Below are 6,000 nucleotides of genomic sequence, written 5' to 3' on the forward strand. Positions count from 1 at the left end.
GAAAGAAAGAAAAAGAAAAGAAATTTCTCCCTGCAAAGATAAGCAGACTTCAAGGAAGTTTTGGGTGGCTTATTCCAACCTCGCTGGATCACACAGAGAAAGCACTATAACCCAGTGAAGGAATGACCCAAACAGTCACTGAATGCCGTGATCCAACATGACTCTCAAAAGTTCTTCTGCTGTTCCTACAGGAAACTTGTCTCAAACAGAGTACATTCTAAGAGCAACAGATTTCTCTCCTCTTTGGGAGATATGTAGATACAACTAATAGACAATCTTGATAGCTGATAATTATAATTCTTGCCCAAGTCAAAACTGAACATTAAACTAAATACTACTACTTCTGTTGACACAGGATTTAGTTAATGATGGCTTCTTTTTGTTCAGTACCTACAACTAGCCAGATACTTTATCTCCTTTTGTGTTTATTTTCACAACAGCCCAGTAAAGGAAGTTTAGTTCTCTCCCATTTGATTGATGAAGTAACTGAGGCTCACCGAACAAAAAAATCAGAAGATGAAACTGAATTCAGATCTCTCTGACCACAGAGCTAATACTTTTTTGATAATATTTTGCTCTCTCTGTGGTAATGAAAATGCATCATAGTACTAAAGAATTACTATTAAACAAAGATTTGAAGCTGCTACTGCCACTTAAAGCCTTTTAATTCTTACAGTTCAAAACTAGAGTTGTTTAAACTGGAGTTTAATTCTTACAGTTTCAAAACTAGAGTTTTAAAAGTTTGGAAAAAATAACACACTGAGAATTGTCAAAGGTAGGACAACTGCTTTGTTCTTCTACCATGTATTTCTTAGACTTTCAATCTAAGATACCAGTACTGGCTATAATGGACACAGTACCTGTCCAATTTGTGAGATTCAGGAAACACTGGACAGATTACTTCATGTCCTGTTATTTCTCTGTGGAAAATTGGAAATGTTAATGCCATGGTCAGCCCTTGCCTATACCTATCCTACGTCTAATTGGCATTAGCAATGGTAATGAATTTGGCCTCTTTCTGTTTTCTGAGCTAGTCCTTGAACTATCAGAAACCAAGTTCGATCCACTTTAGGAGTCTTAGCCACAGAAGGATCTGGAAATAATGTTGCTGCCTCTTCGCCTAGTCCCCAACACTCCTCTGAAGTGGCTATAAAATGATTAGACTGCAGTTCATCTAATGTATCACCAACAGGAATGACTTGTTTCTCTAACAGTGTCTTCTTCCTGGGTCTCCAGGTCTTTGTGACGTCTTCCTTTGTGCAGGGCAATTCCTGTGGTTCTTGGCATCATATCCGTGGAGCTTGCATCTCCTTTCTGAGACCTCCTGTGATCACCCACGATGCTCTGATTCAGAATCCACATTTTCATCTGGACATTAAAAATTAACAACCTTCAGAATTCTTTTTTTTGTAGGTAGAATAACCTACCACACATCAGCCACCATAAATATTGAGATCAGCCCATGCTACATATAACTCTGCCATATACCAAGTGGACTTGTAACATAGGAAGGGCAGAAAGTGGTCTCACCTACTCAAGTCTTACAGTACGTGTATTCTACTACCTGCAAGTTTTCTACCTGCAGCAGGTGTTCTGGCTTCCTCTCTTTTTAGCCCTTATTACCAGAGCATAATTCATCTTGATGGTGTGTGTGTGTATGTGTGTGTGAGATAGGCCAATTATTTTAATATATTTTAAATTGTTTTAGGATATATTTTTAATTGCTTAGTATTTTATTTTTTGGCTTTTATGAACTTGCACAGAACTTTTTAAAGAACTCAGATATTACAGTTTCTAAAATGACCCATTATCAAATGGACAAGAATTTGAAAGCAGATGAATTAAGATTAGCATTCTAAACAACCCAAACTCCTCCACATTTTTTTTTTGCCTCAGCTAAGTAAATAAGGTCGTAAGTTTTATAATAACATGTTAGTTAGTCTTAGATGAAAATGGTAAGAAAAGTGAATAGTCCTCTAGCACTACAGGAATTAGAAAGATTGGCTTAGAAAAGCAAAAAGTATGGAATATCAGGAAAGCAATGATCCAAGTGAACGCTTTGATTAATAATGTTTTTAAATTAGAAAGGGAGGATAGTTTCCAACATCTTTTAGCTAAAATGAAATTGAAATACTTGAAGTCTTTGAAACCGTGATAACAGTTAGCCTGGATTTCTAACTAAATTTCTGAAAGAGCCAGCACAAATAGTAAATAGGTGTCCGAAAGAGAAGAGTCACCATCCCTTGGGGTAGATAGGCTTGACCACAATTCAAACTTGTCAACTTGTAAGACCTCGAGGAGGTTTATACAGGGGTTTTCACAGTGCCTGGAGCATATTAGACAAAACAGTAAATCTTGTCCCCATCCCTCCTTTATTTGTAGTTCCTGCTGGTCGGGGTGGAGGGTGGGGTGGGCGTGTGCCTGTATATGCGTGTTGGAAGCAGGCATTCCTCAGTAGTACGGTATGTGGAGATACTTTCTTCCATTTCTTGATTTCGTTTGTTTTGTTTTACCCTAAAAATCCAACTTCCATATTAATGCCGGACAGTTTCCACTGGTGATAAGTTTCTTCTCCAAGGAATAAGCAGACTTTATGAGAGAGGTGATACTGTGGAACACAGATCAACAATCACAAAAACAAAAAATAAAACAAAAACCTCAGAAATGATACAAATGGTGAGGAAATGTTGTAAATAGAAATATGACTTCATGGAAGAGTCCTGGAAATACTCATTTTTCAGAAATTTAGCTCTCCATAATTCTTTTATTTCTTTCACAAATTGGATAATTAATGTGAGTTAGTCAAAATCCTCTATGGTTACAATCTCTGTGATTCTTTAATACTATAACTCTATGGGCTCATTTCTCATTTTCCTCCATACCTCATTTAAGGCTTGAAGTCAGTGGGAATTACCCCAGGCAAGATGAATTAGAGACTATCTGCCTAATCACTTAAGGCAGACTGTCAATTTTTAGAAATTATTAAGTACATCTACACACTCATATGAAAATGTGGGTTTTCATAAAAATCCACATTTTTATATTTCTAATATAGATGGGGAAATTATTTTTTAAACTTAAAACCTCATAGGGTCATAGAATTTTGAAACTCTAAGTGTCTTACAGGTTATTGATTATTCAGTTATTCAAAAAATTGTCTGCTGGGGACTTCACAGGCCAAAAACATAACCTCTTTGTCAAATTATTTAAACTTTCTGAGCCCCAGTTTTTTGGTTGAGTAAGAAGAGTGCCCAGGACATAGTCTCTATACCTCCTAGCTGCAATATTTCATATTTCTGAGCTGGTAACTTGTCAAAAGTTACCCAGCTAATTAGTGGCACAACCAAGACTACACTCCAGAAGCTAGAATTTTCTGGTTATCCCTCTCGTGTCCTTTGCACTATAACACGTTAAGTTCCTAAATTGAAAAAAGAACAATTTTTAAATCCTGAGAATGTTTCCCTATGTCTATAAAAGGTCACTTCTATCTCTGCAACACAGCATGGATGGTTACATATGAACTCTATTAATTAAGTAGCAAAATAGTATGTATTCTCCCTAAAAATTCTATACTTAAACCAATACCAGGTTAATCTACATACAATCGCCGTTTCCTTTCCTTTGAACAAATGACTTAGCGTTTGGATATCACTTTACTATCTCAGCCCTTTGAATACAAACCTAGTAGGGTAGGGCGAGGCTTGTAACTGCCTCAGGGTGATTGAGGGCACAGGTCAGGTGACACTCTGCAAATCAGTCATCAAAGCCCTGCATGTATTTCTACAAAGATGACAGCTTATCGATGAACATGAGAAGCAACCTAGAAAGGAGACACTGTCTTCATTGCAGCCTGAGCTGTATGCCATCCAACTTGCCTTGTAGGGAGTGGTGGGTTCCCATTTTTATGAGTTTGCAGAAAGGCTTATCAACACCAACCTGCCAGGCCTACGTTAACCATTTCTCTATCAAAAGTTGCTTCAATGAGGCACTTTATTGATGTCAACAGCAAAGGGTCAGGCGAACATGAAGACAGAGTCAGCAGCCAAATTCATCACCCTTGAGGGATGACTCCTCACACCAGCATCATTCCATCCCCTACACACACCCCTCAGACTCAGGGTAGACTTACATATGAAGCAATAGAGCACAGATGAGTTTGGCCTCTAAAGGGGCACTGCCTTGCCTTAAATCCTGAATCTGTCACTTACAGGTTGAGTATCTTTGGAAGAAATTCCTGTAATCTTTTTATTTTTTAGGACTTTTTTGAGATACAGGTGATATATAACATTGTATAATTTTAAGGTGCACACCTGTTGATTTGAAATGCATGTATGTTACAATCTGATTACCATTATAATGTTAGCTAACACCTCCATCACATCACATAATTACTTCTTTTTTCTTTTTTCTTTTTTTTTTTGTAGTGAGAACATTTAAGACCTACTTTCCTTGCAGCTCCTATAATCTTTTGGGACATTCACTTCTGTGTATATAAAATCATGTTGTTAGAGTCCACCCCATTGGCTTGTTGTAGAGATCAAAGGCTTTATTTTCTGTAAGCTGTTTAGAACAGGATTTGTTAGATTTTCTCATTAATGTTGTCTGTATTAAGTATTTTTCTATCATTCCAGTTACCAAGCCTAGAAATCATGCTGTCATTGTGAAACCCTCTCACATCTAAAACGTAACATGTCTTCACAGTTCCATCTCAACAATGTCTTGCTAATGAAACACTGTCTTTGTACTCTCTCTGTCTTACGTACTTCTTACTGTCTTTACACCCTGAAGTTTATCATGTATCATAATCCTTTGAATAGCTCATTTCTTTTTTTCCTGTTTTTCATTTCCCTTTAAGATATTTTCTTTTCTTTGCATTGTTTATAGCATTAATAATACATGATATTTAATAATGCATAATCAGTATTGATTAACCAAAGCTCTGTCTCTTTTATTTACTTAGTCAATGCAACATTGTTACTACGTATTGCATGATAGGCATCAGATAAAATAATTGCAGTTCAGCACAGCAAAAACTACAATGAAATTATGTTTGAGGAGTAGTATTGACATAAAGTATCAATAACCCTGCTTGGGAGAGCCAAAAAAAAAAAAGGCATTATAAAGTATATTCTTCAATAGGGGTATTAAGGGATCACTAGGCGTTCTCCAGATTTATCAAGAGCAGTAGGATATGCAAAGAAAATATGTTTATTGGCCTGTACCAGGGGAATGGAATGGTCAGAGCTTAGAGTAACTGCCAGATAATAGAAGAAATGATGCCAAATAAAGAATATTCATTTGCAGTTTCCCATTTCCTAGTTTCTCAGCACTCTGTGTGTGTGCATTATTTCGAATCCTCACAATGACCTTAAGGAGTGTATAATATTAATCCGGTTTCACAGATGAAGAAATGGAAGCTCAGTGGCGTAATTGGGCCAACAAGAAGCAGAGATGGAACTGTACTTCTAGTCCATGCGTTTTCATATCTACACGAGTTCTGTGATCCAGTCCCCTGCTTGGGCTGGGGGGGGGGGTGGGTCTTACAAGCCAAGCCGGTGTGTTAAATTAACCATGTGGCAGTGGAGAGCTGTTAAAAAATTTTAACTTAAGGAGCGATGAGACTAGATTAGTGAGTATGGATTATCTACATACTTGTCAATTTTACCTTTCTGATGGGTTATGCTGTTATTTAAAAGCTGGACTTCATTCTTCCCTAATTACATAAACTTAATGGCTCCTAATTGGGAAGCATGAACCTCATTATTTCATTAACAGTTTTTTATTGAGTATCTCTTTTGTGGTTGGCACTGTGCCAGGAGTTGGTGCTTCGGGACAGAGATTTATGTAGAGCCAGACACGGACTGGAGAACCAAAGAAGGAGGAGGTGGAGAGGTATGAGAAATAGAAGAGGCAGAGAATAATCAAGGGAGAAAGGTTCCAGAAGAATCTCAACATGTGAATAAGTTATTATCCTTCAAATAGCGAAATTATATTCAGATT

This window comes from Mustela nivalis, assembly GCF_964662115.1.
Source record: "Mustela nivalis genome assembly, chromosome: 12".
In the NCBI taxonomy this organism is placed as follows: Eukaryota; Metazoa; Chordata; class Mammalia; order Carnivora; family Mustelidae; genus Mustela; species Mustela nivalis.